General features: G+C 44.1%; 1 protein-coding gene across 3 annotated transcripts in view; it reads left to right on the top strand.

Annotated features, from left to right (window-relative positions):
- The first annotated feature begins 8055 nt into the window (after positions 1-8055).
- The window catches only part of FAXDC2 (fatty acid hydroxylase domain containing 2), a 26754-nt gene continuing 25576 nt past the window's right edge, over positions 8056-9233 (top strand). For 2 of the 3 annotated variants that reach the window (XM_079770748.1, XM_079770747.1), the window contains exon 1: positions 8056-8244. The gene's annotated coding sequence lies outside the window, so the exon portion shown is untranslated. The remainder of the gene's footprint in view (positions 8245-9233) is intronic. The other variant, XM_079770746.1, reaches the window with a different exon arrangement.

Here is a 9233-nt window from a genome sequence, read left to right as displayed (position 1 = left end):
AGCTGGGCGCACAGCTGGCCTTCAGCAGCAGTTTCCAGCCAGATTTCCAAACTCTTCTCCAGGGGTGAGCCCCCACCCCAACCCCCAGGGTAGAGTATCACAGGCACTTTCTGAACTCTTCTCCACGAATGAGGGTCGCCTCCTTGTCTGTAACAAAGAGATGTGAGTAACTATCTCACAAGGCGGTTGCATTAATAAATGGGAAAAGTACCCCGCGCTGAGGAAAATGTGTGTTCAATGAATGTTCACCCTGAGCCAGTCCAGGTTTGTTAGTTCCGCTGCAGACTTAGCAGTCATCCATTCCGCTGAGCGGTACTGTGATGGAGCAGCCCGGCGGGACACTCCCTTCCCCTGTCCCGGGGGTTTCCCATGCCCTTTCACCCACTGACAGCCGGGCTCAGGAGAGGAGAGCCCTCTCTCAGGAGAGCAGCCCTCACAGTCCTTCCTGGGAATTTTGTTTTTTCCTGCAGCACTCAGGCCTGGTGTGCCCCGAAACAATCGAACAGGAAACACCTCCATCCCCCTCACACCTTCACCTAGAGAACATGGTGTTTATTTCTCAGGTTATTGAAGACAAACGTAAAAAAACACAGAGGGCGTGTATTGCAGGAGGTGTTGGAGTGTTTGTTGTAAACAATGGATTCTTTGCTGCACTTAGGCTAGTTCAAAATTAGAACAAAATCACTGATTCTCTTTGGGAGAAAGGCCCCAAACAAATGGGAGGGCAGTTGGGGAATATTTTCACTAGCACAATGTTATATTTATTTTTTTAATAGATTGTTTTTGAACTACAAAGTATAGAAAGTAAGGCTTATCATAATTTCTCAGCTGGGAGAGTATAGGTTAAAAAAAAAATTGAGAAACACTAGTTGTAAATGGATCTCCCTAAGACCCAGTCCGGGTGCTATCCTTGGCCAGCGAGGCTGTTATTCCCGATTCTAAGTAAATCTAACAGGGTGCGTTTCTTAAAGTGTAATGTGTGTGCCAAGATAACATGTAATAAAAATAGGTTTGAAATATTTTTAAAATGGGCAAGAAGGTAAATACATCCAGGCATACAGTATCATTGTAAAAATCCCTCTGAGCCCAAGTCTCAAACACTTACTATAGATGCCTGTCAATTGACTAACCCCATTGTCGGCGTGCTCCCTCCACCCCACCTCCAAAGTAAACAAGGTCTGTCTCTTTGTATAATGTCTTTTATCAGATTAAATATTTATCTTTACATTCAAGGCAAAATGCACCCAGCTGGCGTTTTTTCTTGGTATCACTGGGGTTAACTTCCTGCTTCCACGGTATGTTGTCCCTGTTCTTTCTACATAATAGAAAAACCTTCTTCTGACTTGAAAATTGTCAACACATCATCAAACTTCCCCTGAATATAAAGCAAAGGTCGTATTTCATGACTATGCATTTGAGTATTATTTTGACCTTTTGATTACAACCTGAAAAGCCTTCAGATCTCTGATGAGATCAGAATTTATTTTTTTAATCCAGAAATAGATACCAAATCTATTTTATTCATATCTCATTTGATTTTCTTTGACATTAAAGTCTACTAAAGTAACACTTCAAAAATCTACTAACAATAATAAGAATATATTCCCCTAATTTCACGGAAAGTAGTTAAATAATTTAAGGTCACCCAGCTCCCAGAGATAAGACCAGGATTTGAATCTTCTAATATGAGATTAGGTGTTTATCCAGTTTTGTTTATGGGCCATTTGATGGGGGCAGAACCCCAGGCTGACACTGGAGGGTACACTGGTGAATGAAATAGGCATGGTTCCTGGCCTTGTGCAACTTAATATTTGGTGCCAGGGACTGACAATAAGCAAGTAAATAAGCAGTGAGTAATAAACAAAAGGATAATGAGAAACTCTGATAACTATCGTGAAGGAAACCAATAGGGTAAAGTGACAGGATAACTGGATTGGGGAAAGATAGGGGGAATTACTTAGGTCAAAGAAGGCCTCTCTAGGAAGGTGCATTTAGGCAGAGATTAGGACGGGATCAGAGAGAAAGGGGGGCATGAGGAATGGGAGCAGTAAATTTCCGGCAGAGGAAAAACGAGTTTTATGTGTAAGAGGTAGTAAAAGGAGGCCAGGGCGGCTTCGGAGAGGTGAAGCAAAGGCAAAGTAGTTCAAGGTGAGGCTGGAGAGGAAAACAGAGACCCTAGGTGAGCCAAGGTGTGGGAGGCTTTAGAATTACACTCTTCAAAGGGCACTGGGAAACCAGAAGGATTTTCCTGACCTGATTTATGTTTTTAAAGATTACTTTGACTCTTACAGACAGAGAATGGAGTAAAGGCAAAAATTTTTAACTTTTTTTTTAATTACACTAAATTTGATTTTTTTAAAAGAAAGCCTCTCCCAGGTATGGTAAATGTTGCCTATGGAAATATTAAGTAACAATTTAGGTAATTTTACTAGGTGATTCTGATTGAGAATTAACTACATCCTTTTTTTTATTATTAACTAGAGGCCTGGTGCATGAAAATTCATGCACTGGAGGGGTCCGTCAGCCTGGCCTGCCCCCTCTCACAGTCTGGGAGCCCTCAGGGGCAGGAGGCGACCTGGTGATCAGGGGAAGGCGATGCCCCATCACATCTCTGCTGCTGCCACTGCCAGCTTCGAAAGCCTGGGCTGGCACTGGTTACCTGAGCCTCGGGCGGCCCTGGGCCGCTGGGCAGCCGACATCTGAGGCTAGCCTGTGCCTCAGGCTGGCCCTGGGCAGCTGGGGTGCTGTGGGCACCGCCATCTTTGAGGGTGGGACAGTCAATTAGCATATTCCCTCCTTATTGGCTGTGGATGCCGCCATCTTTGCAATGGTGTGAGGGTCAGTTAGCATATTTTCTCTTTATTAGATATGATGATTAGATAGGATTTCCAAGAGGAAGGGAGAGGGGGAGAGAGATATAAACATCAATGATGAGAGAATCGTTGATCAGCTGCCTCTTGCACACCACCACCACTACCCCCAACTGGGGATCAAGCTTGAGTGGAATCAAACCTGGGGCCCTTCAGCCTGCAGGCTGACACTCTATCAACTGAGCCAAACCAGCTAGGGCAACTATATCCTTTTGATTATTGTTATTGTAGAACTCTCCAAGGCTGCTAACTGAATATTCAGTACTTTACAAAGAAGAAAGTTGATCCCTGCTATAGAACCCTTCCTGTAGGTAGGCAAATAAAAATATAGGCCAGTGGAAAGAGTTAAAAGTAAAACTTGTCTTTTGGGACTCTGTAGGCAGTTTTAAACTTCTCTTCCCTTTGGCTCTCCCAATCCCCGGTATTACATACATCAAACCCACCATCTCTCTTGTTACAACCAGATCTCAAAAATCTGTGATTTTTTTTATATGACCAGTATTGAGAATCTTCTTTTGAACTTCTCTAACATTCTGTAATATTCTAGAAACAATGGGACCCAAAGGCTTCAGAATACCTCAGAAGTTTCTAACCAAATGTGTCTGTTTGGGGTTTGAGATAGAGGATGTATTCCAGAAAAATTTAAACACAGTTATAAATTTCAACTCCAGATTATCATACATTAGAACTGGGAGGGGCCTCAGAGATCCACTAACCCAGTGGTCAGCAAACCGCGGCTCGCGAGCCACATGCAGCTCTTTGCCCCCTTGAGTGTGGCTCTTCCACAAAATACCATGGCCTGGGCAAGTCTATTTTGAAGAAGTGGCGTTAGAAGAAGTTTAAGTTTAAAAAATTTGGCTCTCAAAAGAAATTTCAATTGTTGTACTGTTGATATTTGGCTCTGTTGACGAATGAGTTTGCTGACCACTGCTCTAACACATCTCACTCGTACAAATGAGGAAACAGACTGAGAGAGGCCAAGCTCATAAAGCTGGTGGTGTCCGCTCTCAGGTGGAACTCAGACCTGCCTCTTGCAGGGTCTCAGGACCCCTCAAGAGCACTTCGTGGACGTGGCCAGGTTGCTCAGTTGGTTAGAGCGTTGCCCCATATGCCAAGGTTATGGGTTCGATCCCTGGTCAGAGCACATACAAGAATCAACCAATGAGCCCTGACTGGTTTGGCTCAGTGGATAGAGCATTGGCCTGCAGACTGAAGGGTCCCGGGTTTGATTCCGGTCAAGGGCATATACCTTAGTTGCAGGCACTTCCCCTGTAGAAGGTGTGCAGGAGGCAGCTGATTGATGTTTCTAACTCTCTATCCTTCTCCCTTTCTCTCTGTAAAAAATCAATAAAATACATATTTAAAAAAAAAATCAACCAATGAATACATAAGTAAGTGGAATAATGAATCAATGTTTCTCCCCTCCCCACCCCCTGCCCTCACTCTCTTCCTCTCTTTAAAGTCAAGTTGTTGTTTTTTTAAATGTCTGCACATGGCTAGTGAAAAACAATTTTTGTGCTTGATGGTGATGCTTGGAGCATTAGAAAGTAGAAGTGAGGAATAATGTTACATGAGAGCAACTAGATTAAGGTGGGCCTTGGAAGTCAGGTAGCAAAATTTTTTTAATAAACCTTTATTATTCAGATTATTACAGTTGTTCCTCTTTTTTCCCCCCATAGCTTGTTCCCACCCCACCCGCTGCCCTTACCCCCCCCGCCACTGTCCTTGTCCATAGGTGTACGATTTTTTTAAATATATATTTTATTGATTTTTTACAGAGATGAAGGGAGAGGGATAGAGAGCTAGAAACATCGATGAGAGAGAAACATCGACCAGATGCCTCCTGCACACCCCCTACCGGGGATGTGCCCGCAACCAATGTACATGCCCTTGACCGGAATAGAACCTGGGACCTTTCAGTCCGCAGACCGACGCTCTATCCACTGAACCAAACCGGTTTCGGCTAGGTATACGATTTTTGTCCAGTCTCTTCCCGCACCCCCCACACCCCCTTCCCCCTGAGAATTGTCAGTCCACTCCCTTTCTATGCCCCTGATTCTATTATATTCACCAGTTTATTCTGTTCATCAGATTTTTTTATTCACTTGATTTTTAGATTCACTTGTTGATAGATATGAATTTGTTGTTCATAATTTTTATCTTTACCTTTTTCTTCTTCTTCCTCTTCTTAAAGAATACCTTTCAGCATTTCATATAATACTGGTTTGGTGGTGATGAATTCCTTTAGCTTTTTCTTATCTGTGAAGCTCTTTATCTGACCTTCAATTCTGAATGATAGCTTTGCTGGGTAGAGTAATCTTGGTTGTAGGTTCTTGCCATTCATCACTTTGAATATTTCTTGCCACTCCCACCTGGCCTGCATAGTTTCTGTTGAGAAATCAGCTGACAATCGTATGGGTGCTCCCTTGTACGTAACTAACTGTTTTTCTCTTGCTGCTTTTAATATTCTCTCTTTGTCTTTTGCCCTTGGCATTTTAATTATGATGTGTCTTGGTGTGGTCCTCTTTGGATTCCTTTTGTTTGGGGTTCTCTGCACTTCCTGGACTTGTAAGTCTATTTCTTTCACCAGGTAGGGGAAATTTTCTGTCATTATTTCTCCAAATAGGTTTTCAATATTTTGCTCTCTCTCTTCTTCTGGCACCCCCATAATTCTAATGTTGGTACGCTTGAAGTTGTCCCAGAGGGTCCTTACACTATCTTCATATTTTTGGATTCTTTTTTCTTTTTGCTTTTCTGGTTGGGTGTTTTTTGCTTCTTCGTATTTCAAATCTTTGACTTGACTCTTGGGATCCTCTAGTCTACTGTTGGATCTCTGTATATTATTCTTTATTTCAGTCAGTGTATGCTTAATTTATAATTGGTCCTTTTGCACATCCTTGAGGGTCTCACTATATTTTTCGGAGGTTTCTAGAAGATTCTTGAGTAACCTTATAACCGTGGTTTTGAACTCTATATCCAATAGTTTGCTTTCCTCCATTTCTGTCATTTGTGACCTGTTTCTTTGTCTCCACATTTTGGCTGCTTCCCTGTGTTGATAGAGTGGCTTTGTGAGCTAGGTGTCCTATAGGGCCCAGTGGCTCAGCCTCCCCAATTACCTGAGGTGGACACTCTTGGTACACCCCTTTGTGGGCTGTGTGCACAGTCTTGTTGTAGTTAAGCCTTGATTGTTGTTGGTATCACTAGGAGGAATTGACCTCCAGGCCAATTGGCTGTGAGGACCAGTTGTGTCTACAATGGGAGAACTTCTGTGCTGGAGACACCCTTATGGGGCAGGACTTGCTTCAGTGGGGCTTTGGCACTCACTGAATCTGCCCCCTGAGTGTGTCTCTCATGGATCTGAGTTGTAATCTGGATGGTCTCACCCTGACCACTGGGTACACTGCCTCTTGGTTCTCCAAGGAGGTGCAAAGTCAGCCACTTCCTGAGGCCACCCAGCAGGAGCTGCGGAGAGATCTGCAGATTCCTCCTCTTTGTTTGGGGTTTGGAAGTGCCCAGATGAGGTCCAGCTGTGAAGCAATGCAAGCTGCTGTCCAGCCTTTGGCCTTCTTTTGGAAGCTCTGGGGCTCTCTGGCCCAACTGCAGTTTGTTAGGTTTTAGATTACAAAAGGCCAGGCCATTCATATGCAAAAGCCTCTGGGCACAGCTTGGGTGGGGTTGTAAATTGGGTGGGGTGGGGTCTCAGGGAATCACCAGGGTGGAGCAAACAGCAATGGCTGCCCGTCAGCCCTGCCCCGAAGAGGCCCCTGGGTCTCTGTGTCCCGAGGCACCGTGCTGGAAGAATGATTGCTGCAAGCACCTCTGAGAGAACGCCGCCCTCGCATTCCGGCCCAACGCCAGACAGTCCAGTTTCTCTCTGTATGAGTCTGGGTCCCCAGAGTCTCGCCTGGAACTGGAGTTCAGAGCAGTCGGGAGCTTGTATCTCCCTCCCAATTGAAAAAGACAACAGCATACCCAGTTGCCAGCCCCTTTCGCGCATGCCTTCACACCTCCTACCGGACTCAATGTGCTTTTCTCTTTCCTTGTAGAATTTTCACTCAGCCAGCCTTCCTGTGGTTCTGGCTGATATTCGTTTTGTCTTTTAGTTGTAGTTTTAATGTGTTTGTGCACAGCAGCAAGTTCAGGTGTTTATCTATGCTGCCATCTTGGTTGTCTCTCCAGATAGCAAAATTTGATCAGTACCCAAGATAGACTTGTTCAGCCAGGGAATATATACATTACATAAATACTTGGACTATTGAAAAACAATATGAGTACCTCTAAAAGGAGAGATGAGGAAAAACATGAACAAGTTGTACAAAATGTAATTAATTTGTGAACAAGCATTCATGGTCCTTTATTAGCCAAATACAGTATGACACACCTATACAAAGGGGCAGCATGCAGCCGTTACAAAGAATGTGATATCACTTAAAGGTACTATATGAAACAATTTCCACGTTTGAGTGTTAAATCAAAAAAGCAAGGAGCAGAACTAACACCTGTGTATGCGGTTTCTAAAGAAGAGAGGCAGACATACGTTTGTATTTACATAAACAAGCCATGGACAGATAGAAAAAACATTGGGTTGGGGAGAGGGAGTGAAAAAGACATACTTTTTCCTGTCCACTCTTTTGCCCCTTTTGTATTTCGTATCGGATGCACATGTTGCCTATTCAAAAATAATTTTTAGAAATTTAAAAATAAAAGCTCGGTTTCTTTTCAAAGGTGCTCACCAGTTCATGTCATGGATCCTGAATCCTAATTTCACCTGTTTCAATCAACATGTAAACGTCACCTCTCCAGGCACCCCTTCCAGGCTCACTAGGATAAGCACATGCACCTCTTCTCCCTTGCCTGCCCTCCCCAGCAATAAAAGCAATTAAAAAAGAGAGCGAGAATGAGCTTCTCTGGTCCATGTAACCTTTTTATCTACTTGGACTGCCTGCCTTCTGCTTTCCACATCTCTTACTGAGACTGCCTCCTGTGGGACAGCAACAATTTCTTAAGTTGAGGAAGATGAAGAAAGTTTTTAAAAAGAAAACAAAAGCCCAAAGTTTGGCCAAGTGCCCTCTTTCAAGCTCCGGCCTGAACTGCCGATCTCCTTTGGGCTTTAAGGAGGTGTTCTTTGGCAGGAAGGGCACTTTTTGTCTCCAGTCCACACAGACCCAGACTTTTTTCTCTTGTCACGTGCCTGGCTCAAGCCAGTGAGTGGGCTGCCGTGTAACTTGATCTCCAAGGCCAGCCTCCTGACCCACTGCAGTCACAACACAGGGTTCGGACAACAGCCGCCTGGGCAGGGGCTGAAGGGGAAGAGAAAGCCGCCCTGAGCTGTGGCCGGGACATCGGAGGAGCTGGGAAGCAGCCCACTGCAGAGGTGAGTAGGAACTGCTGGGGAGGGAAGCTCTTTGCCAAAGTCAAGACCAGTCCAAGTTCATTTAAAGAAAAGGCAAGCCCACCCTAGCCGGTATTGCGCAGTGGATAGAGCGCCAGCCTACAGCTTGCAGGGTCCCAGGTTTGATTCCAGTCAAGGACACTTGCCCGGGTCGCAGGCTCGACCCCCAGTAGGGGCGTGCAGGAGGAAGCCAATCAATGAGTCTCATCATTGATGTTTCTATCTCTCTCCCTTTCCCTTCCTCTCTGAAATCAATAAAAAATATATTTAAAAAAAGGAAGGAAAAGGCAAGCCCTGGCCGGTGTGGCTCAGTTGATTGGAGCATCGTCCCATACACCAAAAAGGTTGCATATTCGATTCCTGGTTAGGACATATACCTAGGTTTCAGGTTCCATCCCTGTCGGGGTAGGGGAGGCAACCAATTGATATCAACGCTATCTCTCTCATATCAATGTTTTTCTCTCTCTGTTCCTCTCTATAAAGATCAATAAAAACATATCCTCAAGTGAGAATTAAAAAAAAAAAAAAAGGGCAAAATACATTCTCACGTCTGGCACCTCCTTGTCCTCTCCACTCAAGGTCTGTGTCTGAACAATGTCCCAGAATGTTTTCTTCCCTCCCTCCTTCCTTCTTTATAATTAAATAATTTTTAAAATGGTTGAGGTAAGATTGGTTTATAACAGCATTATACTTCAATATCTGTATATGCTGCATCATGCTCACCTCAAAAGTCAAGCTTCCACCCATCACCATGCAGTTGACCCCCTTTCCGTTTTTCCCTCCCTCCACCCCCTTCCCCTCGGGTAACCACCATCTGTTGTCTGCCTCTGTAAGTTTGCTTTTTGTTTATTTTGTTGTTGTTTGCTCATTTGGTTTTGTTTTTATATCCCACATATGAGTGAAATCATATGGTGTTTGTCTTTTTCTATCTGACTTATTTTACTTAGTGTAATACTTTTTTAAGGTCCATC

Source organism: Cnephaeus nilssonii (genome assembly GCF_951640355.1).
Source record: "Cnephaeus nilssonii genome assembly, chromosome: 5".
Classification (NCBI taxonomy): domain Eukaryota; kingdom Metazoa; phylum Chordata; class Mammalia; order Chiroptera; family Vespertilionidae; genus Cnephaeus; species Cnephaeus nilssonii.
This window is presented reverse-complemented; position numbering and strand designations above follow the sequence as displayed.